Here is a 25247-nt window from a genome sequence, read left to right as displayed (position 1 = left end):
CCCCACCCCCCAGCAGTGCAGGGGCAGCCTCCACCAGGCCCCCACTCATGTCTACCACCACCCCACCACCCAGCCACCAGGGGCAGCCTCCACCAGGCCCCCACTCACGTCTCCCACCCACACCCACCCCCCAGCCACCATGGGCACCCTGCACCAGGCCCCCATTCATGTCTCCCACCACACCCACCCCCCAGCAGTGCAGGGGCACCCTCCCCAGGCCCCCACTCATGTCTCCCACCACCCCCACCCCCCAGCAGTGCAGGGGCACCCTCCACCAGGCCCCCACATGTCTCCCACCACCCCCACCCCCCAGCAGTGCAGGGGCACCCTCCACCAGGCCCCCACTCATGTCCCCTATCACCACCACCCCCCAGCAGTGCAGGGGCACCCTCCACCAGGCCCCCACTCATGTCCCCTATCACCACCACCCCCCAGCCACCAGGGGCAGCCTCCACCAGGCCCCCACTCATGTCTCCCACCACCCCCACCCCCCAGCCACCAGGGGCAGCCTCCACCAGGCCCCCACTCATGTCTCCCACGCACCCCCACCCCCCAGCCACCATGGGCACCCTCCACCAGGCCCCCACTCATGTCTCCCACCACCCCCACCCCCCAGCAGTGCAGGGGCACCCTCCACCAGGCCCCCACTCATGTCTCCCACCACCCCCACCCCCCAGCAGTGCAGGGGCACCCTCCACCAGGCCCCCACTCATGTCTCCCACCCACTCCCACCCCCCAGCCACCATGGGAACCCTCCACCAGGCCCCCACTCATGTCTCCCACCACCCCCACCCCCCAGCAGTGCAGGGGCAGCCTCCAGCAGGCCCCCACTCATGTCTCCCACCACCCCACCCCCCAGCAGTGCAGGGGCACCCTCCACCAGGCCCCCACTCATGTCTCCCACCCACCCCCACCCCCCCCCCAGCCACCATGGGCACCCTCCACCAGGCCCCCACTCATGTCTCCCACCACCCCCACCCCCCAGCAGTGCAGGGGCACCCTCCACCAGGCCCCCACTCATGTCTCCCACCACCCCACCCCCCAGCAGTGCAGGGGCACCCTCCACCAGGCCCCCACTCATGTCTCCCACCCACCCCCACCCCCCAGCCACCATGGGCACCCTCCACCTGGCCCCCACTCATGTCTCCCACCACCCCCACCCCCCAGCAGTGCAGGGGCAGCCTCCACCAGGCCCCCACTCATGTCTCCCACCACCCCCACCCCCCAGCAGTGCAGGGGCACCCTCCACCAGGCCCCCACTCATGTCGCCCACCCACCCCCCCCCAGCCACCATGGGCACCCTCCACCAGGCCCCCACTCATGTCTCCCACCACCCCCACCCCCCAGCACTGTGGGGCACCCGCCAGCAGGCCCCCACCCATGTCCAACTCATGTTCCCCACCACCCCCACCCCCCAGCACTGTGGGGCACCTACCAGCAGGCCCCCACCCATGTCCAACTCATGTACCCCTGCACCCCCACCCCCCAGCATCCAGGGGCACCCTCCACCAGGCCCCCACTCATGTCTCCCACCACCCCCACCACCCAGCCACCAGGGGCAGCCTCCACCAGGCCCCCACTCATGTCTCCCACCCACACCCACCCCCCCAGCCACCATGGGCACCCTGCACCAGGCCCCCATTCATGTCTCCCACCACCCCCACCCCCCAGCAGTGCAGGGGCACCCTCCCCAGGCCCCCACTCATGTGTCCCACCACCCCCACCCCCCAGCAGTGCAGGGGCACCCTCCACCAGGCCCCCACATGTCTCCCACCACCCCCACCCCCCAGCAGTGCAGGGGCACCCTCCACCAGGCCCCCACTCATGTCCCCTATCACCACCACCCCCCAGCAGTGCAGGGGCACCCTCCACCAGGCCCCCACTCATGTCCCCTATCACCACCACCCCCCAGCCACCAGGGGCAGCCTCCACCAGGCCCCCACTCATGTCTCCCACCACCCCCACCCCCCAGCCACCAGGGGCAGCCTCCACCAGGCCCCCACTCATGTCTCCCACCCACCCCCACCCCCCAGCCACCATGGGCACCCTCCACCAGGCCCCCACTCATGTCTCCCACCACCCCCACCCCCCAGCAGTGCAGGGGCACCCTCCACCAGGCCCCCACTCATGTCTCCCACCACCCCCACCCCCCAGCAGTGCAGGGGCACCCTCCACCAGGCCCCCACTCATGTCTCCCACCCACTCCCACCCCCCAGCCACCATGGGAACCCTCCACCAGGCCCCCACTCATGTCTCCCACCACCCCCACCCCCCAGCAGTGCAGGGGCAGCCTCCAGCAGGCCCCCACTCATGTCTCCCACCACCCCACCCCCCAGCAGTGCAGGGGCACCCTCCACCAGGCCCCCACTCATGTCTCCCACCCACCCCCACCCCCCCAGCCACCATGGGCACCCTCCACCAGGCCCCCACTCATGTCTCCCACCACCCCCACCCCCCAGCACTGTGGGGCACCTGCCAGCAGGCCCCGACCCATGTCCAACTCATGTTCCCCACCACCCCCACCCCCCAGCACTGTGGGGCACCTGTCAGCAGGCCCCCACCCATGTCCAACTCATGTACCCCTGCACCCCCACCCCCCAGCATCCAGGGGCACCCTCCACCAGGCCCCCACTCATGTCTACCACCACCCCCACCCCCCAGCAGTGCAGGGGCAGCCTCCACCAGGCCCCCACTCATGTCTCCCACCAACCCCACCCCCCAGCCACCAGGGGCAGCCTCCACGAGGCCCCCACTCATGTCTCCCACCCACCCCCACCCCCCAGCCACCATGGGCACCCTCCACCAGGCCCCCACTCATGTCTCCCACCACCCCCAGCCCCCAGCAGTGCAGGGGCACCCTCCACCAGGCCCCACCTCATGTCTCCCACCACCCCCACCCCCAGCAGTGCAGGGGCACCCTCCACCAGGCCCCCACATGTCTCCCACCACCCCCACCCCCCAGCAGTGCAGGGGCACCCTCCACCAGGCCCCCACTCATGTCCCCTATCTCCACCACCCCCAGCCACCAGGGGCAGCCTCCACCAGGCCCCCACTCATGTCTCCCACCACCCCCACCCCCCAGGGGCAGCCTCCACCAGGCCCCCACTCATGTCTCCCACCCACCCCCACCCCCCAGCCACCATGGGCACCCTCCACCAGGCCCCCACTCATGTCTCCCACCACCCCCACCCCCCAGCAGTGCAGGGGCAGCCTCCACCAGGCCCCCACTCATGTCTCCCACCACCCCCACCCCCCAGCCACCAGGGGCAGCCTCCACCAGGCCCCCACTCATGTCTCCCTCCCACCCCCACCCCCCAGCCGCCATGGGCACCCTCCACCAGGCCCCCACTCATGTCTCCCACCACCCCCACCCCCAGCAGTGCAGGGGCAGCCTCCACCAGGCCCCCACTCATGTCTCCCACCACCCCCACCCCCCAGCACTGTGGGGCACCTGCCAGCAGGCCCCCACCCATGTTCAACTCATGTACCCCTGCACCCCCACCCCCCAGCATCCAGGGGCACCCTCCACCAGGCCCCCACTCATGTCTACCACCACCCCCACCCCCCAGCAGTGCAGGGGCAGCCTCCACCAGGCCCCCACTCATGTCTCCCACCACCCCACCCCCCAGCCACCAGGGGCAGCCTCCACCAGGCCCCCACTCATGTCTCCCACCCACCCCCACCCCTCAGCCACCATGGGCACCCTCCACCAGGCCCCCACTCATGTCTCCCACCACCCCCACCCCCCAGCAGTGCAGGGGCACCGTCCACCAGGCCCCCACTCATGTCTCCCACCACCCTCACCCCCCAGCAGTGCAGGGGCACCCTCCACCAGGCCCCCACATGTCTCCCACCACCCCCACCCCCCGGCAGTGCAGGGGCACCCTCCACAAGGCCCCCACTCATGTCCCCTATCACCACCACCCCCCAGCCACCAGGGGCAGCCTCCACCAGGCCCCCACTCATGTCTCCCACCACCCCCACCCCCCAGCCACCAGGGGCAGCCTCCACCAGGCCCCCACTCATGTCTCCCACCCACCCCCACCCCCCAGCCACCATGGGCACCCTCCACCAGGCCCCCACTCATGTCTCCCACCACCCCTACCCCACAGCAGTGCAGGGGCAGCCTCCACCAGGCCCCCACTCATGTCTCCCACCACCCCTACCCCCCAGCCACCAGGGGCAGCCTCCACCAGGCCCCCACTCATGTCTCTCAAGAACTATATACAAAGGCGGCGGGAAAGTCCAGCGGCTCACTCCGTGGTGTTCCGGGCCAGGGCATCATTGAACTCCTGTTCGATGTCCCGGAGGCGGTCCTGTTCCATGGCCCCGAGGGTCCGCAGGGACGACACCGTGTCCTCCTCCAACCCCCTGCGGATTGCCTCGAGGCACTCGGCCCGCCTCAGGGCCCTCCGCATGGAGTTCTCGCCCTGACCATTGTGAGCCGCGCCTCTTCCGCCCGCCGCCGCTCCGCACCTATGGCGTGGCCCAACCGCTGCCACACGGAAGACACTCTCTGTCCTGGGTCCTCCTGCCCTCCGGCCGATGCCTGCCCCTCCGATGTCGAAGGCCCTGAGCCTTCATGGCTCCCACCATGTTGCTGCTGCTGCTCTGCCTCTGCCCGTGCACTGCCTCCTGCTGCCTGCACATCCTCCGCCGGCTGGGGTGCAGTTGTTGATGTGGCCACCCCTGCTGGACCTCCGACTCCCGACTGTGGCAGGGATGCCTCCTCCACCAGCCTGGCCGCACCGTCAGAGGCAGCTCCACAGGGCACCCAGGTGACTGATGGGTGGGAAGATGGCACAGAGGACGACTGGCGCCTAGGGGGTCCAGTTGAGGAGGGGGTCGGAGCAAGCCCCATCAGACGGAGGAATCCGGCCTGGGTGACCTGTCCCAGCAGGCTGACGTGGTCAACGAGCCATTCGAGATGACGTGCAGTCTCTCCATGAAAAGACTGCAGGTCACCTCGCATGGCCCGTTGACGCAACGCCACACCAGCCAGGACAGGCTCAACCCGGACCTGGATGGCCACGTCCGCAGGCAGAGGAAGGCCAGTTGACGTCAGCTCATCCCCTGCCTGAAAACGGGTCTGGATGTAGGCATCCCTGCTGGTGCAAGATGATGCAGGGACAGGATCGGGGACAGGATTGCACACAGGCACCTTCGCGGCGGCCTGTGCTGCCTCCTGTCCCTGGTCCTGCACTGCACCACTAGCACCAGTGGGATCCCCACCTCCAGACCCCGTCTCTGGTGCTTGCACGGCCTCCTCCTCCACCAAACCCCCCACCAACCTGGATGACTCCGTGCCATCTTCCCCTGTTGGGCCCTGTGGGGTCCCAGCTGCCCCTTCTGCTGCCGAGGAGTCCAACTCCAACCTCCGCCTCTTGGACCTCCCCCCGGCAGCTGCGGCCTGGGACGCGGCACCGGACTCCTCACTCCCCGACGAGATGACAACACGGGAGGGGAGCCGGGCCTTGCGTCTCCGGCTGGCGGTCGGATCCCCGCCGCTGTGCTCCACAGCACCTTCTCCGCCCTCTTCATCAGTTGACGCTGCAGACAGGGAGAAACAAAACACAGGCATCAGGGCACTGTACAATGGACACATACACACATGACAGTTGCACATGAGTGGCATTGGCAAACCTCAGACATGTCATCACAATCCCCAACACACATGTCATTGCAACTCGCACACATGAGCCATACCACAGCCATATCGCAACTGCCACCACCATCCCTACACATACAACTGCATGAGCAGCCAAAGGGGAGCCAGACATCACATGCAACACAGGAAGTGCACCACACATGTACACACACCACCACACTTGCATGCATGTGTACACCTCTGCCAAGTGTCGCACTGTTCAGACGGGCATCCATGTCACATCTGCCAATCAGGCTTCCACATACCGCTGTCACATGCATCCATGTTGCATCACTGTTGCACCCTTGTCAAATACACACACATGCACATGTGCACAGTGCTCATACATGCAGCCGAAAACAACATACATGCGTGACATCACGGACATGTCTACTTACATACACATTCATCCAAACATGTGTGCACACACAACTGCATTTGGCATGCAAGCCTACACACACAAGCACCATCCATGTCTCACACATTACAGCCCTCGCATGTGTCAGCCCCACGGCCCTGTACACCTCCACCCATACTCGACCCCATACAAACAGATGTGCAACCTGCACAATACCGAATAATCACCACATGCACTGCTCACAATCAGGATGCATGTACACTCACCGCTCGACTCCAGACGGGTCTGCTTCTCTAGGACCTGGACGTGGAGCGCTGGGGATATGCGTTCCAGGACCCTCATCTGTTCTTCCGACAAGTGGCCCCTGCGCCCCTTGGCATCCGCTGCCTTCAAGAGGCGCCGGGCCTTGTTCAGGGTCCTGGACCTGAAGTCCTCCCAGCGCTTCCTGACATGTTGTAAGTCCCGGACTGCCACCCCCTCCGCGTTGATGGCAGTCACGATGTCAGTCCAGATCCGAGTCCGTCCTTCCTTGTCGGCGAGGGAACTTCCGAAGAGGGCATCATACTGCCCCAGGACTTGCTCCACCAGGACACCAACTTCGGTGGCACTGAAGCTGATGCCCCTCTGCCTCTCTGGCCGGGGGTTGTCAGTGGTCACAGATGGTGTTTGCCCCGACATGACAACCCCAGAGGCAGGAGTGGGTGGGCAACTGGGTCCTGGGGCTGGGCTGTGGAGCGATGGAATCCCAGTCGGGAGTCTTCAGTTCCAGCAGGGGTGGTCACTGTAACGCTCACCTGATTCCCGCAGAGGCGCCGGTCTTGACTGGGCGAATACCGTATCTTCAAAGGTGATGTGTAACACACGGTTGGCTCTTTGGGCTGGACCTCTGTGCACTGTATGTCTGACTCGAAGAGTAAGATGTCTGCAGATAGAAAATATGGGATTAATGAACTGGGGTTATTGGGTGTCTCTCTCTTCTTCCCCTTCTCTTCTCCTGTAGAACCCCAAAGGTTAACGCTCTCACCTTAGGTAAGTGAACGCCGAGCTCTCCATCTGCCTCGGGGCAGGGTGCCGTAACCAGTTTCTTCACTGGATAAGGGTGCAGGCCTCTTGACCTCAGAGGACTGCTGTCCGTTGTTTACTGCACGAACGGTAAGTTCCGAGTATTTCAAATGTCTTTAAAAGTCTTTTGTAATGATGTCTCTTGTTTTGCACTGTTCCGGCGATGGCGGATGACGGGCTGAAGTGAGTTGAGGATGGAACCCGTGTGAGGAATAGAAGCGCCTGGAAGCACGTAAGTAAGCGCTTGTTGCCTGCTTCACGATGCGCACTAACTGTCCTTTTATCTAGCAGGTACAAGTTCGGAGCTGCTGAAGGGTGCCGGAATACCCACTGGGTTCGGCATGGGAAGGAGTACTGGCACGTGAGTAATAAAGTTACCCAATGTCTTTAAACGCACCTTCTTTTGTCTTTCAGATGCGGGATGCAGCGCCGAAGGCCTCCGGAGCGTGTGAAGAGTTGGTAAGCTTTTTTCTTTCAGATGCCGGAATGCAGTGCGAAGACCTCCGGAGCACGCGAAGAGTAGGTAAGCCTTTGTCTTTCAGATGCCGGAATGCAGCGCGAGGCGTTGGTGACAGCCGATGGACCAGGTAAGAGAAGCGCTGTCACTGAAGACCGTAATGCTAACCTGTTCCTTCTTGTCTTTATAGGTGTTGCTGAAGACTGGATTCAGGATGGTAAGCCTTTTTCCCTTAGGCCCAGGATCAGATGCAGAAGACACGATGAGCGTTCTGCTGCAGAGGATGCAGAATAACGCAAAGCAAGATTCATCCATCGGGTGTGGTTTAAATAGCCTCCTGTAAGTAAGCAGCATGGTCTGCTGCAGGTAAGTCCACCCAAGCCTTATGAGCCCGGCGCTTCCAGCGCTGGGACTGGGCATATTTATGAGCCTGGTGCCACTGGCGCCAGGACAGGGTCCAAAAGGTCCCAATTGGGACTGGTTGGCACTCGGAACCTGGGTTATGGGTCTGCTTCCAGGGAGTTGGGTAAGTCCTGACCTTTTGGAAGCAGAGATCATGACAGCACCCCCCCTCAAGGCCCCTCCCAAACCGGGCTTCTCCGGGGGTTTGGGTTTGTCAGGAAATGTTCGATGGAATCTTTTGATAAGACGAGGAGCGTGGACATATTCTGCAGGTTCCCAGGATCTTTCTTGGGGGCCGTAGCCTTTCCAGTCAATTAGGTAAAATAGTTTAGATTTGGAGATCTTGGAGTCCAGGATGCTTTTGACTTCAAACTCGAGTTCTCCATCAACTAGGATAGGTTTTGAAGATTTAGTTAGTCGGGTTTGAGGTTGCACGGGTTTTAATAGAGAGACGTGGAAGACCGAATGTATCTTCATGTGAGGGGGCAAGTCCAACTTGACCGCTACTGGGTTTACTATGGTAGTGATGGAATAGGGACCAATGTATCTTGGGTTGAATGTACGTGGTCCTTTTAGAGGTAGATATTTGGTGGATAACCAGACTTGATTTCCTACTTGATATTGGGGGGCTTCCTTCCGATGTTGATCTGCTCCTTTCTTGTATTGTTCCTTAGCCCTTTGAAGGTGAGAAACGGCTTCCTTAAAGGCTTGGGTGATTGTAGAATGCAGGTAGTCTACTGCTGGTGTTCCAAGATCTTGGAGTGGATCCAACTCCGAGGTTCGAGGGTGACTGCCATATAGAAGAAAAAACGGGGTTTTCCCAGTTCCCGAGTGGACAGAGTTATTGTAGGCATATTCTGCTATCCAAAGGATATCTTTCCAAGTTTTTTCAGTTTGTTGCAGCATGCAGCGTAAATACTGTTCCAGAGTTTGATTGGTCCTCTCAGTTTGTCCGTCGGTTTGAGGGTGGTGACTGGTCGATAGTCTCACATCAATCTGAGCCGACCGACAGCAACTTCGCCAAAAATGAGAAATGAATTGACTACCTCGATCCGAAATTAGAACTGAAGGAAAACCGTGCAGTCGGACGATGTTTTCGAGAAATTCTCGGGCCAGAGTTGTTGCTGTTGGCAAGCCTTTGAGTGGAATGAAATGCGCCATCTTGGAGAATAAGTCCACGATTACTAGGATCGTATTGTATCCGGAGCATGGAGGTAGATCGGTGATGAAGTCCATAGAAAGCGTATGCCAAGGGCGAGGTGGGATGTCAATAGGGCGTAAGAGGCCGGCTGGTTTTTCCTTTTGACTCTTGTTTTGGGCGCATACTCCACAGGACATTATAAAGTCTCTGATATCTTTTTTCCAAGACGGCCACCAGAAGTAGCGCTTGATCTTTTCTGAGGTTTTGGCCATACCGGGATGTGCTTGCATTAAGGAATCGTGATAACAAGAGATTACCTTTTTCTGTAAATCTGTGCTGGGCAGGTATAATCGTTCTTGGAAATACAATAAGTTGTCCTTCACTGCAAAGTCCTTTCCCTGCAGATGCCAATTCTGTATGTCTGCTGGAGTTACAAGTTGCCTGGCTTTATCCTTAACTTCCTCTATGGATTGTGTGGCGATTACACCCAGAATTCTTTGTTCGGGAATGATAGGTACAGGTTTAGGGTTGATCAAGTGTTCTTCCACTCCCATCCAAGAAAGGGCATCAGCTTTACCGTTTTTTGTACCAGGTCGATAGGTAATTATGAAGTCAAAATCGGCAAAGAATAGTGCCCAACGGAGCTGTCTAGAGGATTGGGCTTTTGCGGTTTTCAAATATTGCAGGTTTCGGTGATCCGTAATCACAGTAATGGTGTGTCGGGCCCCCAGAAGATAATGCCGCCAAGCCTTAAAGGCAGACTTGATAGCCAGAAGTTCCTTATCAGTAATAGTGTAATTGATTTCAGGAGGCGAGAATTTGCGGGACCAAAATGCCATGGGATGCAACTGATTGGTTACTGGGTCCTTTTGTGATAGAACTGCCCCCATGGCAAGGCTCGAAGCATCAGTTTCAACGATGTAGGGGAGTTCGGGGCGAGGATGTTTTAAAATTGGTGCAGAGATAAATTTAGTCTTCAAATTCTGGAAAGCTTGCTCCGCCTCGGTAGACCATTCAAAACGTTTGTTTTTCTTTAACAAGGCGGTGATGGGCTGGACTATTTGAGAGAATTCGGGGATAAACCTCCGGTAAAAGTTAGCGAAGCCTAACATGCTTTGAACACCTTTTACGGAGGATGGTGATGGCCATTTGAGAATTGCATCGACCTTCTTTGAATCCATACGCACTCCGCTAGGTGATAATATGAATCCCAAGAACTCAACTTCATTCACGTTGAAAACACATTTTTCCAACTTGGCGAAAAGTTTGTGTTTACGCAATCTCTCGAGGACCATTTTCACGTGTTTCCGATGTTCAGATTCCGATGAAGAATAAACGAGGATGTCGTCAATGTAAACAACAACACACACATCTATGAGCTCTCTGAGGACATCGTTCATAAAATATTGAAAGGCGGCCGGGGCATTGCAAAGTCCGAAGGGCATGACCTGATATTCAAATAGCCCATACTTGGTGCGGAAGGCCGTCTTCCATTCATCGCCCTCTTTTACTCGTACCAAGTGGTAGGCTCCTCTAAGATCCAGCTTTGTATATATGCATGCTTTTCTGACTTGGTCCAGGAGTTCAGGGATCAAAGGTAATGGATATCTATTCTTAACGGTGATCTGGTTCAGGGCACGATAATCTATACAAGTTCTAAGGTCCCCTTCTTTTTTTGGAACGAAGAACAAAGCTGAAGAAGCAGGGGACTTGGAAGGACGAATAAACCCATTCGCTAGGTATTGATCCAGGTATTGTCGGAGGTGAAGGTTCTCAGGCTCGGTGAGGGCATAAATTCTACTACAAGGAGGAGTAGATCCAGGTATCAGGTCTATCTGGCAGTCATAAGACCTATGAGGAGGTAGAGAGTTAGCCTGATCCTTCTGGAAAACATCTTGGAATTCTAGGTATTCGGGAGGTAACTGGGGAGTCTCCGAAGAAATTGCTGCCAGTGCAACACCAGGTGGAGGGTGACAAGTAGAGACACATTCTGGAAACTGAACCGTTCTTGCTCGCCAATCGATCTGAGGATTGTGTTTCTCTAAGCAAGGTATTCCTAGAATAATCTGGAACTGAGGGGCCTTGATCACATCGAACACAATCTTCTCATGGTGTCCATCTTGACTTACTAGCGTCACTTCTTGAGTGGTATGCGTTACTGGTCCGGAGGCTATCTCCGTACCATCCACCGTAGTAATGACGTCCTTTACAGCCTTGGGACAAAGAGTTAGATTCATCCTCAAAACCATTTTAATGATCCACATAATTGCCGATGGCACCGCTGTCGACGTAAGCTTCAATCGCATGTAATCAATCCGGATGATCAGGGTTAATGAGGACCATAGGTATCATGAAATGCGAGGTCACGGAACTGGTTTTAACGCTCGGCAAGAGGACCTCTATTCTTGTCGGGCGAGGTCGTTTCCCTGCTCAGAGTTTGTGACCTTGGTAACTGCAGCTTCTACTGCCTTCTTGGCTGGTTTCACCGGACAGTCTCGAAGAAAGTGCCCTGAGTTTCCGCAATAGAGGCATAATTGCAACTGTTTTCTCCTTTCCCGCTCCTTTTGTGTTAGTGGTCCTTTCAGGCCCCTATTTGCATGGGTTCCCCGGAGTCTACTCCTTTGGAAGGAGTTGGTGGTTTGGAAAATACTCGAGCATCAAACTTGGAACGATCGGCCTTCCTGTTCTGCAGTCTGTGATCTATTTGAACGACTAAGTCTATATAGTCCGAACAGTCTTGCGGGGGATTCACTACTTGGGCTAACACATCTTTGAGCTCTCCACGTAGACCTCTATAAAACAGCGTAATCCTTTTGTCCTCAGGCCATTGAGTTTCCACTATCAGTCTGTTGAAAGACGCAATATAAGCCAAAAGGTCTTGATTACCCTGTCGCAACGAAAGAAGCTCATTGTCCAAGGCCTGCCCCTGTGAATGTCTTGCGAACAGTTTTTCCATACTGAGCTGAAAAGCTTGAAAATCATGGAGAACCGGATCATCTTGATTAACTAGAGGGATCGACCAATCTGCCGCATTGCCACTAAGGTACGAAAGCACGAAAGCTACTTTAGCTTGATCAGTTGGAAAGGCTGCTGGCCGGCATAAGAAATGCAACCGGCACTGATTAATAAATACTGCAAACCTCTTTGGGTCACCAGAAAATCGTTCGGGCGGAGCCAGAGGTACATTCCCAGGTAGGTTGATTTGCACTGGATTCATAGAGGATGTTGAAGGAAGATTTGCCCCTGATGCTGGTAATGGGGTCTGTCCGGCTTGTGACTGTAGCAATTGTCTAGCGAGATTGTCTGTTCGCTCCTTGGAAATAATCAGTTCCCTTCTTAGAGCGTTTGTTTCCTGACGGGCTGCATGCACTTCTGCTCTTAGTTCCCCAAGTAACTGGGCTAGCTGGTCGATATCCGAGGTTTCCATAGCGCCTGGGCGGGAGTTTTGCGGTTGGCTTTGCGTTCTGTAACGCTCACCTGATTCCCGCAGAGGCGCCGGTCTTGACTGGGCGAATACCGTATCTTCAAAGGTGATGTGTAACACACGGTTGGCTCTTTGGGCTGGACCTCTGTGCACTGTATGTCTGACTCGAAGAGTAAGATGTCTGCAGATAGAAAATATGGGATTAATGAACTGGGGTTATTGGGTGTCTCTCTCTTCTTCCCCTTGTCTTCTCCTGTAGAACCCCAAAGGTTAACGCTCTCACCTTAGGTAAGTGAACGCCGAGCTCTCCATCTGCCTCGGGGCAGGGTGGCGTAACCAGTTTCTTCACTGGATAAGGGTGCAGGCCTCTTGACCTCAGAGGACTGCTGTCCGTCGTTTACTGCACGAACAGTAAGTTCCAAGTATTTCAAATGTCTTTAAAAGTCTTTTGTAATGATGTCTCTTGTTTTGCAGGGTTCCGGCGATGGCGGATGACGGGCTGAAGTGAGTTGAGGATGGAACCCGTGTGAGGAATAGAAGCGCCTGGAAGCATGTAAGTAAGCGCTTGTTGCCTGCTTCACGATGCGCACTAACTGTCCTTTTATCTAGCAGGTACAAGTTCGGAGCTGCTGAAGGGTGCCGGAATACCCACTGGGTTCGGCGTGGGAAGGAGTACTGGCACGTGAGTAATAAAGTTACCCAATGTCTTTAAACGCACCTTCTTTTGTCTTTCAGATGCGGGATGCAGCGCCGAAGGCCTCCGGAGCGTGCGAAGAGTTGGTAAGCTTTTGTCTTTCAGATGCCGGAATGCAGTGCGAAGACCTCCGGAGCATGCGAAGAGTAGGTAAGCCTTTGTCTTTCAGATGCCGGAATGCAGCGCGAGGCGTTGGTGGCAGCCGATGGACCATGTAAGACAAGCGCTGTCACTGAAGACCGTAATGCTAACCTGTTCTTTCTTGTCTTTTTATAGGTGTTGCTGAAGACTGGATTCAGGATGGTAAGCCTTTTTCCCTTAGGCCCAGGATCAGATGCAGAAGACACGATGAGCGTTCTGCTGCAGAGGATGCAGAATAACGCAAAGCAAGATTCATCCATCGGGTGTGGTTTAAATAGCCTCCTGTAGTGCTTAGGTGTCTCCTTCCACAGCCTCGCCTAGGTAAGAAAAGAGTTCCTGCTTTCCAGAAGAGTTCCAGTGTTCTGAACATAGGGAGTGGCTCCTGCCCCACCCAACAGGAAAAGTAGTCCCAAACAGAAGAGGATTAGAGGCTCAACTGGCAGGTAAGTAAGCAGCATGGTCTGCTGCAGGTAAGTCCACCCAAGCATTATGAGCCCGGCGCTTCCAGCGCTGGGACTGGGCATATTTATGAGCCTGGTGCCACTGGCACCAGGACAGGGTCCAAAAGGTCCCAATTGGGACTGGTTGGCACTCGGAACCTGGGTTATGGGTCTGCTTCCAAGGGAGTTGGGTAAGTCCTGACCTTTTGGAAGCAGAGATCATGACAGTCACAGCAACAGCACCCCTGGATGATGTGCAGGCAGCAAATGGCAGTGCACGTGGGCAGCAGGCAGTCAGGCAGCAGCAGATGGCAGGTGGGAGCGTGCTCGGGGCTCTGGGGGGCAGTAGTTCGGCCTTCTGGGCAGGAGCATGGTCTTCCGTGTGCTTACGCGTGGCCAGCTTGGTACGGAGTGATTTGGCACGTGAAAATCCTGCACGTCAGCGTGAAAATCGAGGAAAGGCCCTTAGCGCGTAAGCGCGTCAGCACGCATACTCGATTCTATTGGACCAAAGGCCCTCAGCGTGTAAACGCGTCAGCACGCATACGCGATTCTATTGGACCAAAGGCCCTCAGCGCGTAAACGCGTCAGCACGCATACACGATTCTATTGGACCAAAGGCCCTCAGCGCGTAAGCGCGTCTGTGACGTGACCCGCACAGGTGTTTCCCACACAGCACGTGATGACAGAGCACACGTGGAAAGACTGCACGTCAGAGTGTCATCGCGTGTAATTGGACAGCACGTCAGAGTGTCATCGCGTGTAATTGGACAAAAGTGCGCGTACACGCGATTGGCCTATGTACGTGTATATCAGGGGTGCGCGGGCACTTACACACGCAAGTACGTCAGCGCACCTGTATCCCGGGGTGCGCGGGAATTTCCACACGCTATTGGACTGGGTACTGGATTTCAGGGGTGCGCGGGTCACACGCTCGCCTACAACATGCGCAACGCATAAATTTGCGCGCTAACAAAATAACAAGCTCAGACCCAGGATGAACATACCGTTCCTAGTAGCAGTGGGCGTGGGCTACCAAAGGAGGAGGAGGAGGATAGTCAGGGCCAGAATATTCACACCCAGAACCAGCCTTTTCGGGATGCCTGATGACCAGGTGCATGGGAGGTACAGGTTTCCACCACACATTATACTGGACCTGGTTAGTGAGTGGGAGGATGACCTCACATCACCCACCCTGTGCTCCCAAGCACTCAGCCCCCTGGAGAAGGTCCTCAATGTACTGCACTTCTTAGCCACTGATCATTTCAGCGGACAAGTGCCGTTGTGGGTGGTGTATCACAGGCCACCCAGTCACGCTGCCTACACCAGGTCTTGAACATCATCACTGCACGCCCATCAGTCCGCAGGCACATATACCTGCCCAGAACACCTGCAGAAAGGCATGCTGCCGCCCTGGATTTTTACGGTGTGGCACGATTCCCCAAAGTGCTAGGTGCCATCGCTGCACCCATGTGGCTCTACGTCCCCCCAGGGCATCAGAGCACATCTATAGGAACCGCAAGCACTGGCATTCCATCAACGTGCAGGTAGTATGTAATGCCAAGGGAATCATCACCTCAGTATATGCCAACTATCCCGGGTCAACCCACGACAGCTTCATTTACCGAATGTCCACCCTAAGCCGGGACCTAGAAGCTGGGCGGCATGGCGATACATGGCTGCTTGGTGAGTATGAATGCCACTGCACATGCATGCATGTCAGATACTGAGCAAGGTCACAACCCCACCAATGATACCAATCATCACCTCCACAGGGGACAGTGCCTACCCTCTCAGCCCCCACATGATGACGCCAATTCGGAATCCCACCACGCCACCCGAGGTAAGATATAACACAGCCCACATTACAACCCGGGGCATAGTGGAGCGCACATTCGGAGTGCTAAAGTCACGCTTTCGCTCCCTTGACCGTTCTGGTGGGCAGCTGTTGTACGCTCCCCCAGTAGTGTGCAGGATCATAGTGGCAGCATGTGTCCTGCACAACGTTGCAACACGCCGGTGCCTGGGCGTGGACATGGTGGTGGCCCCACATCCCCAACCACATGCACAGCCGCTGCACATGGGAGGGGAAAGGGCACGGGGGAGGCAGCCCGTACACAGCTAGTGGCTAATTACTTCACATAGAAATCACACCCCTGTGGAGTGCACACTGCCCTGGCACATTCCATCTGACAATCAATGATGACTCAACCTGACACTGATCCTGAATGTCTGGAGAATGAACCGTGAAAACCATATCAGCCTGAGATTGTTCACCTGGAAGTGTCACAATGTGTGCATCCCTACCCACACAGACACCACCAATGCAGTTTTGTGAAGTAACACATTCAAGCAGCTATAATGAATACCCACTTGCAAAATGCAACAAGAGGACAGTGCCATGTCAGCCAACCCATCCCCAGCACAGCCACACGACAGACCGTGCCATGTCATGCTATTTGCAGGTAAACAAAGTAATCCCCACAACATGACACTAGTGTCACAATGTAGAGTGTCCCTAATTGAAACTTGCAACACCTGAAATGCTCACAGTAATGCAGGACCAACAACAAACTTGAGCAGGTACTACCATTAACATGACATCACAAATGTTATATATTAGTAGTCTCACCACCTGGAAATGCCTGCACTCCCACCACTACCAACTGTGCAGTGTTGGCGTCATGTAGAGTTGTAGGTGCACTGCTGCCAACATGGACCCCATCTCCAGACTAGAGGGCCTTGTGTAGACATGAGGAAGGGACCTGCAAATTGGGAGGTAGACACAGATGATGAGTTACACATCAATGCAACATGCAGTGTACAACACAACAGCAATATGCACTAGGAATGTATACAAAGTATTGACTAGACTACCCACACATGAAGTGGGAGTCCAATGTCACCATGTACGTCAATGTCACTTGGGCACACCCTTTGCAAGCCCATGGAAACGGGAAGCAGGAGGGGTGTGTGTGACTCAAACCCAAGCATCTGAACCAAATACATGACAAGCCTGCATGTGCCCAGCCACAATGCAGCGTATGCCCACAGGAACCACGGAAGCCAACAAATTGTCCCAAAAAAATTGGGAAAAAAATAATTAAAAATAAAAATAAAAATAAAAATAAAAAAAAATCAAAAATGGCCATTGATGGGCCCGAGGGGGTTGGGGAGGCCACCCAGGAGGTCTGAGGACAGGGTGCACACCAGAACCCACTTGTGTGGATCCTGGGAAAAAAAAACACCTCCATGGGCTCATGGCCCACACGGCTACCCTATTGTGGGAGTATCACTGCTGTCGCTATTATCACCCTGTGCAGCTGCATCCGGAGGTGGTTGCACTATGGGAGGCAGCCCACGAAAGGCCCTAGTCTGCTCCTCCATGGCTGCAAGCATGCGGGTGTGGTAGGTCTGGTTCTGGAGGATGAGTGTGCGGAGGTCCCCATGCAACAACTCACAGGATGCCCGGACCTCCGCCCTCGTTGCCTGCATCTCAGCTGAGAGCGTACGGGTGAGACGCTCCAGCTGCTGTTCTGTCCTTTGGTGTGTTGAAGCCTCAAGCTCAACAAGAGTCGTCCTGAGGTGAAGGAGCTCCTGCCTCAGGGCTTCCCTGTGGCCCTGGGACTCAATGGAGATGGCCTCCTGCAGAGTCGCCAGTGCCGCCCGCCTGTCCCTGTTGGACCCCAACATGTCCTCCCTGTGTGACTGGCAGATGGAGTCGGTTGCCTGCTGTAGTCGCTCCATCAGCCTTTCAGGGGGGGCAATGGAAGTGGCCACCCTATCCATGGCCTGAGCCATCATCTCGGATGATGCTGCCTGTTGTGTTGCCATACCGTAAATGGATTGCTCCCATGCGGTATTGCCAGGTGGCGTACGGCCACCACGTCGGCGGGCACCACACCTGTCTGGGGCAAGGCGAACTGCGCCTTGCTGTGCCTGCACTGCCTGAGGCTGCAGGACTGCATTCCCCCTCTGATCTGCTGGCCCAGGAACAGGATCAGATGTCGCGGAGTGTGACCCTGCATCTGTAACCACCAAAGGCGTAGCTGCCAACACTGACATCCCCATTGAGGGTTCTGACCCTGGTGCAGGTGGGTGGGACAGAACAGAATCCCTCCCTGCAACACTCACCTGCGACGGCACTTAGGTCTCATCCGAATCAACACCTGAGTACAGCTCGGGGGAGGTGCAGCCAGAGACACCCCTTGAGAGCACGACCTGCAGCAGTTGTGGGTTCTCACCCACCACTACACCACGTCCCTCACTGGTGGTTGGTCGGCCCTCAGACCCCTCCTGGGTCTGCACCATCTCCACAACCCCAGCAGTATCAGGTGCGTCTTCCCCTGCAAAGACATAAAAACAAAGAAATGGAAACAGGCATTAGCACCATGGCCACAATGAGGGCTGAGAAGCAAGAGAACCAGTACTTGATTGACACATGTCCCACATGACTAAAACCCTCCCATGCATGCACCCTCACTGCATATGAAGGGCAGGCAAATGGCACACACTGATGACACCAAGATGGAAGATGAACACATTTTCTGCATGCTGCCTGGCAGTGGCATCACACATTGGCCTGTGATTGCCAGGTGAAACACACATGCCATCACACAGATGTACCATTGCTATTGAGTAAAGATGGAGAGGAGGGCAGCACCTATTCATTCAGTCCAGTTCCCGCATGTAATAGCTTTTCTAATTCAAACAGGTCAGATTTTTCACCTGGAGCTGCCAGTCCGAAATGGTCCAATTGCACAGGGACATGTGTGAACAAATGATATCCAGGTAACAAAGTCACTCCACTTTACCATAGCCATGTCAGACATGTGACTAGAGGACTGTGACATGCCTAGTAAAAGTGGTGGAATGCAAACAATCTGACTGAATGAACAGTGAAAAATAAGCAACAATGTTGTGGCAAGGTGACACTTCAAGGGCAACTGGCGTGCAGTTGGGCTAGATGTCTACTGTTGGCAGAAGGGATACTGCTATGGCCAAATGCAGCTGCGCAGGATGTATTGCATGAAGCACATGGCTGACCCATACGACTCAGGCGCACACACTCTCACCTGGCACACAAACAGAAGCCCTCACACACACCATGCACATGGATGACACACACATGCATGTGCACTCACCGGACAATGCCTCGTAATCAGCCAGATCTCCCCCGCCTTGGATCTGTTCCTCCGTGACGTAGGTCCCAGCGACTGACTCATGTGGAGTGCGTTCCATGTCTACTACTGGAGACCCACCTCCAGTCACTAGAGTTGCGGCATGACTTGAGGCCAGCTTACTCTTTGCCCTGCGCTTTAGGTCATTCCAGCGCTCATAGCAATCATTGGCTGTGCGCCTCACGATTCCAAGGGCACTTACGATGTCCGCAACGGTCTTCCAGTGTGCCTGGCGTTGTGCAGGTGTGGTCTTGGATCCTGCAACAATGACCATCTCGTTGTCATGTGCAGACACATACTCGACAAGTGCATTCAGTTCGTCATCCTTGAAGCTGGGCTTCCTCGACGGGCCAGACTGTGTAGCCGTGTCTGGGGCATCAGCCTGTGCCGGACGAGCACTCTTCCGCTTGGAAGGTGGTGGTGATCCTGAGTGTCCTGCGCCGCTCTGGACACTAGGGGCAGGAGCCCTGGTGGACTCTGTATCAGGAGTGTGGGATTGCACACTCAGCATGGGAGTTGGTGCAGGCATTGGCTCAAGTGTGATGGTGTCAGGGGGAATGTCAGCAGGATGGACTAGGACCGACACTGTCCTTGCTGGGTGTGTGAGGGCTAGGGTGGATGGAGCCGCAGCTGCCCCTGCAGCCTCTCCGCCCTGCCTACTTGGGGCAGCAGATGACCTTGCTGCCCCAGATGCACGTGGCATGGTGACATCAACGTGCACCAGCGCACGTGTCATAGGCCTGCTGACCTGGAAGTCAGCCATGGAGTCAGCCAGGTCTGGTGCCACAATGGGCTGGTCCAACAAGGGCTGAGCATGGATGGTGTCAGACACATCAGCCTCAACGGGAGGGGGGGGGATTATGGGTGCCCTTGACTGGTCCTCCACACATGGGGGGACAGGCTCACCCTGCAAGTAACGACCACGTCCCCTACCGGATCCACCACGGCCACCACTTGTGGCTCTTCCACCTTTGCCACCCTTACGGAATCCTTGCCTCCCAGCCATGGCACTGATGTAAATGTGCGTATGGGAGTGGCTGTAAACTATTGTCCTGGGCAATTGGGGGTCAAAGGGGTTGGGTACCAGATGGTAATTGTACCCTAGTGCTCTTGCAAGGCTGAATGTAACCCCTGGGGAAAGATGACGGGTCACGCTACGCACAGGAGCCCCAAAAAAGGGAGATGACATGCACGCAACCCCTCCTAGACCACGTGTGCAGAAAGAAAAAGCTGCACTACGCTGTGGCACCTCGTAACACAAGAATGAACGTATGCATGTCACACGCAGCCTAGAATGACCTCTGAAGGGGTAGGCTACACACGGGGCAAGCACAGATGTTAGATACGTGCGTGACTCACCGTCTGCCAGGTAAAAGAGCGTGAAAAAGGAGCGCGTTTGGTTGGCAACACCCCCGCCAAAAGAAGATTTGTACGCTGTCTGAGGAGACAGGTCAACAGTAGAAGGGAACACTGTTTGAGGGAACAGGCCCAGGTAAACCAGTAAAAGAGAAAAAAGAGAAAAAGCTGTCAGAGGTAACAGGGAATACGAACTTGAAACGCTGTGAAGTAAATTGCGTGTGAAACGACAAGAAGTACAGAATTCACCCACTCGCTCTCCACGAAAAGCACGTACAAGGAAATGGTGTTCTACACGTACCTTTTATACAGGCCCACACGTCCAGCGTCACTTACGCGGCGTGTACGCGCTAGGGCCATTTCCACCAATTACACGGTTTGTCACTTCTGCGTGTAGGGCCATTTCCACCAATTACACGCTTTGTCACTTCTGCGTGTAGGGCCATTTACACCAATCACACGCTTTGTCACTGCCGCGTGTACGTGCTAGGCCCATTCCCACCAATTACACGCGATGACACTCTGACGTGCTGTCCAATTACACGCGATGACACTCTGACGTGCAGTCTTTCCACGTGTGCTCTGTCATCACGTGCTGTGTGGGAAACACCAGTGCGGGTCACGTCACAGACGCGCTTACGCGCTGAGGGCCTTTGGTCCAATAGAATCGCGTACGTGTGCTGACGCGCTTACACGCTAAGGGCCTTTCCTCGAATTTCACGCTGACGTGCAGACTTTTCACGTGCCAAATCACTCCGTATCAAGCTGGCCACGCGTATGCACACGGAAGACCACGCTCCTGCCCAGAAGGCCGAACTACTGCCCCCCAGAGCCCCGAGCACGTTCCCACCTGCCATCTGCAGCTGCCTGACTGCCTGCTGCCCACGTGCACTGCCATTTGCTGCCTGCACATCAGCCAGGGGTGCTGTTGCTGTGACCACCCCTGCTGGAACCGAAGACTCCCGACTGGGATTCCATCGCTACACAGCCCAGCCCCAGGACCCAGTTGCCCACCCACTCCTGCCTCTGGGGTTGTCATGTCGGGGCAAACACCATCTGTGACCACTGACAACCCCCGGCCAGAGAGGCAGAGGGGCACCAGCTTCAGTGCCACCGAAGTTGGTGTCCTGGTGGAGCAAGTCCTGGGGCAGTATGATGCCCTCTTCGGAAGTTCCCGCGCCAACAAGGAAGGACGGACTCGGATCTGGACTGACATCATGACTGCCATCAACGCGGAGGGGGTGGCAGTCCGGGACTTACAACATGTCAGGAAGCGCTGGGAGGACTTCAGGTCCAGGACCCTGAACAAGGCCCGGCGCCCCTTGAAGGCAGCTGATGCCAAGGGGCGCCGGGGCCACTTGTCGGAAGAACAGATGAGGGTCCTGGAACGCATATCCCCAGCGCTCCACGTCCAAGTCCTGGAGAAGCAGACCCGTCTGGAGTCGAGCGGTGAGTGTACATGCATCCTGATTGTGAGCAGTGCGTGTGGTGATTATTCGGTAGTGTGCAGGTTGCACATCTGTTTGTATGGGGTTGAGTATGGGTGGGGGTGTACAGGGCCGTGGGGCTGACACATGCGAGGGCTGTAATGTGTAAGACATGGATGGTGCTTGTGTGTGTAGGCTTGCATGCCAAATGCAGTTGTGCGTGCACACATGTTTGGATGAATGTGTATGTAAGTAGACATGTCCGTGATGTCACGCATGTATGTTGTTTCCGGCTGCATGTATGAGCACTGTGTACATGTGCATGTGTGTGTATTTGACAAGGGTGCAACAGTGATGCAACATGGATGCATGTGACAGCGGTATGTGGAAGCCTGATTGGCAGATGTGACATGGATGCCCGTCTGAACAGTGCGACACTTGGCAGAGGTGTACACATGCATGCAAGTGTGGTGGTGTGTGTACATGTGTGGTGCACTTCCTGTGTTGCATGTGATGTCTGGCTCACCTTTGGCTGCTCATGCTGTTGTATGTGTAGGGATGGTGCTGGCAGTTGTGATATGGCTGTGGTATGGCTCATGTGTGCGAGTTGCAATGACATGTGTGTTGGGGATTGTGATGACATGTCTGAGGTTTGCCAATGCCACTCATGTGCAACTGTCATGTGTGTATGTGTCCATTGTACAGTGCCCTGATGCCTGTGTTTTGTTTCTCCCTGTCTGCAGCGTCAACTGATGAAGAGGGCGGAGAAGGTGCTGTGGAGCACAGTGGCGGGGATCCGACCGCCAGCCGGAGACGTAAGGCCCGGCTCCCCTCCCGTGTTGTCATCTCGTCGGGGAGTGAGGAGTCCGGTGCCGCGTCCCAGGCCGCAGCTGCCGGGGGGAGGTCCAAGAGGCGGAGGTTGGAGTTGGACTCCTCGGCAGCAGAAGGGGCAGCTGGGACCCCACAGGGCCCAACAGGGGAAGATGGCACGGAGTCATCCAGGTTGGTGGGGGGTTTGGTGGAGGAGGAGGCCGTGCAAGCACCAGAGACGGGGTCTGGAGGTGGGGATCCCACTGGTGCTAGTGGTGCAGTGCAGGACCAGGGACAGGAGGCAGCACAGGCCGCCGCGGAGGTGCCTGTGTGCAATCCTGTCCCCGATCCTGTCCCTGCATCATCTTGCACCAGCAGGGATGCCTACGTCCAGACCCGTTTTCAGGCAGGGGATGAGCTGACGTCAACTGGCCTTCCTCTGCCTGCGGACGTGGCTATCCAGGTCCGGGTTGAGCCTGTCCTGGCTGGTGTGGCGTTGCGTCAACGGGCCATGCGAGGTGACCTGCAGTCTTTTCATGGAGAGACTGCACGTCATCTCGAATGGCTCGTTGACCACGTCAGCCTGCTGGGACAGGTCACCCAGACCGGATTCCTTCGTCTGATGGGGCTTGCTCCTACCCCCTCCTCAACTGGACCCCCTACGCGCCAGTCGTCCTCTGTGCCATCTTCCCACCCATCAGTCACCTGGGTGCCCTGTGGAGCTGCCTCTGACGGTGCGGCCAGGCTGGTGGAGGAGGCATCCCTGCCACAGTCGGGAGTCGGACGTCCAGCAGGGGTGGCCACATCAACAACTGCACCCCAGCCGGCGGAGGATGTGCAGGCAGCAGGAGGCAGTGCACGGGCAGAGGCAGAGCAGCAGCAGCAACATGGTGGGAGCCATGAAGGCTCGGGGCCTTCGACATCGGAGGGGCAGGCATCGGCCGGAGGGCAGGAGGACCCAGGACAGAGAGTGTCTTCCGTGTGGCAGCGGTTGGGCCACGCCATAGGTGCGGAGCGGCGGCGGGCGAAAGAGGCGCGGCTCACAATGGTCAGGGCGGAGAACTCCATGCGGAGGGCCCTGAGGCGGGCCGAGTGCCTCGAGGCAATCCGCAGGGGGTTGGAGGAGGACCCGGCGTCGTCCCTGCGAACCCTCGGGGCCATTGAACTGGACCGCCTCCGGGACATCGAACAGGAGTTTGATGATGCCCTGGCCCGGAACACCACGGAGTGAGCCGCTGGACTTGCCCGCCGCCTTTGTATATAGTTCTTTAGTTTTAGGTTTCCTTTGTTTCTTATTATGATTTGGAGTCGACGGACACTGCTCCACTTTTTGTATATAGTTGCATTTTAGTTAGGTTTTTTTGTAGGTTTCCTTTGTTCAGTTGGGCTCATGGACCCTTGGAAGTTTTTTTACATAGTTCTTGATTGGATAGATATTTTTTTACATTTGACTTTGGACGACATTTTTTTGGATTCTGATTTGCTGTTTTTTTTTTTTATACGGACATGCAGCTTATTTTTTCTCATTCCCATTGTAGTTTGTTTCATTTCTTTAGCATTCTTTATTTTTTTCAATACAATTTTGTTTTCATACTTCACTGTGTGTTATCATCTCATTGGTTTCATGCATGTCATGTTGGGTGTTTTCCCATTCAATTGCAACCATTGTGTGTGACGGACATGGGTTCATTAGCTTCATGAACATTGGGGGTGTAACATGTAATTTCCATTTCCATGTGGGTGAATGGGTTACTTGGTAGGGCTTTTTGGCTGTGGAGGCTGACCATAACGCACATGATTGGGGATTGTGAGGACCTGGTGGAGGGTGCCCCTGGATGCTGGGGGGTGGGGGTGCAGGGGGACATGAGTGGGGGCCTGGTGGAGGGTGCCCCTGGATGCTGGGGGGTGGGGGTGGTGGGAGACATGAGTGGAGGGTGCCCCTGGATGCTGGGGGGTGGGGGTGGTGGGAGACATGGGTGGGGGCCTGGTGGAGGGTGCCCCTGGATGCTGGGGGGTGGGGGTGCAGGGGGACATGAGTGGGGGCCTGGTGGAGGGTGCCCCTGGTGGCTGGGGGGTGGGGGTGCAGGGGGACATGAGTGGGGGCCTGGTGGAGGGTGCCCCTGGTGGCTGGGGGGTGGGGGTGGTGGGAGACATGAGTGGGGGCCTGGTGGAGGGTGCCCCTGCACTGCTGGGGGGTGGGGGTGGTGGGAGACATGAGTGGGGGCCTGGTGGAGGGTGCCCCTGCACTGCTGGGGGGTGGGGGTGGTGGGAGACATGAGTGGGGGCCTGGTGGGGGCTGGCCATGGTGGCTGCGGGTGGTGGGAGACATGAGTGGGGGCCTGGTGGAGGGTGCCCCTGCACTGCTGGGGGGTGGGGGTGGTGGTGGGTACATAGTTCTTGATTGGATAGATATTTTTTTACATTTGACTTTGGACGACATTTTTTTGGATTCTGATTTGCTGTTTTTTTTTTTTTATACGGACATGCAGCTTATTTTTTCTCATTCCCATTGTAGTTTGTTTCATTTCTTTAGCATTCTTTATTTTTTTTCAATACAATTTTGTTTTCATACTTCACTGTGTGTTATCATCTCATTGGTTTCATGCATGTCATGTTGGGTGTTTTCCCATTCAATTGCAACCATTGTGTGTGACGGACATGGGTTCATTAGCTTCATGAACATTGGGGGTGTAACATGTAATTTCCAT

This window comes from Ambystoma mexicanum, chromosome 9 (assembly GCF_040938575.1).
Source record: "Ambystoma mexicanum isolate Mex_15411 chromosome 9, UKY_AmexF1_1, whole genome shotgun sequence".
Classification (NCBI taxonomy): domain Eukaryota; kingdom Metazoa; phylum Chordata; class Amphibia; order Caudata; family Ambystomatidae; genus Ambystoma; species Ambystoma mexicanum.
Note: the sequence above shows the minus strand (reverse complement) of the source record.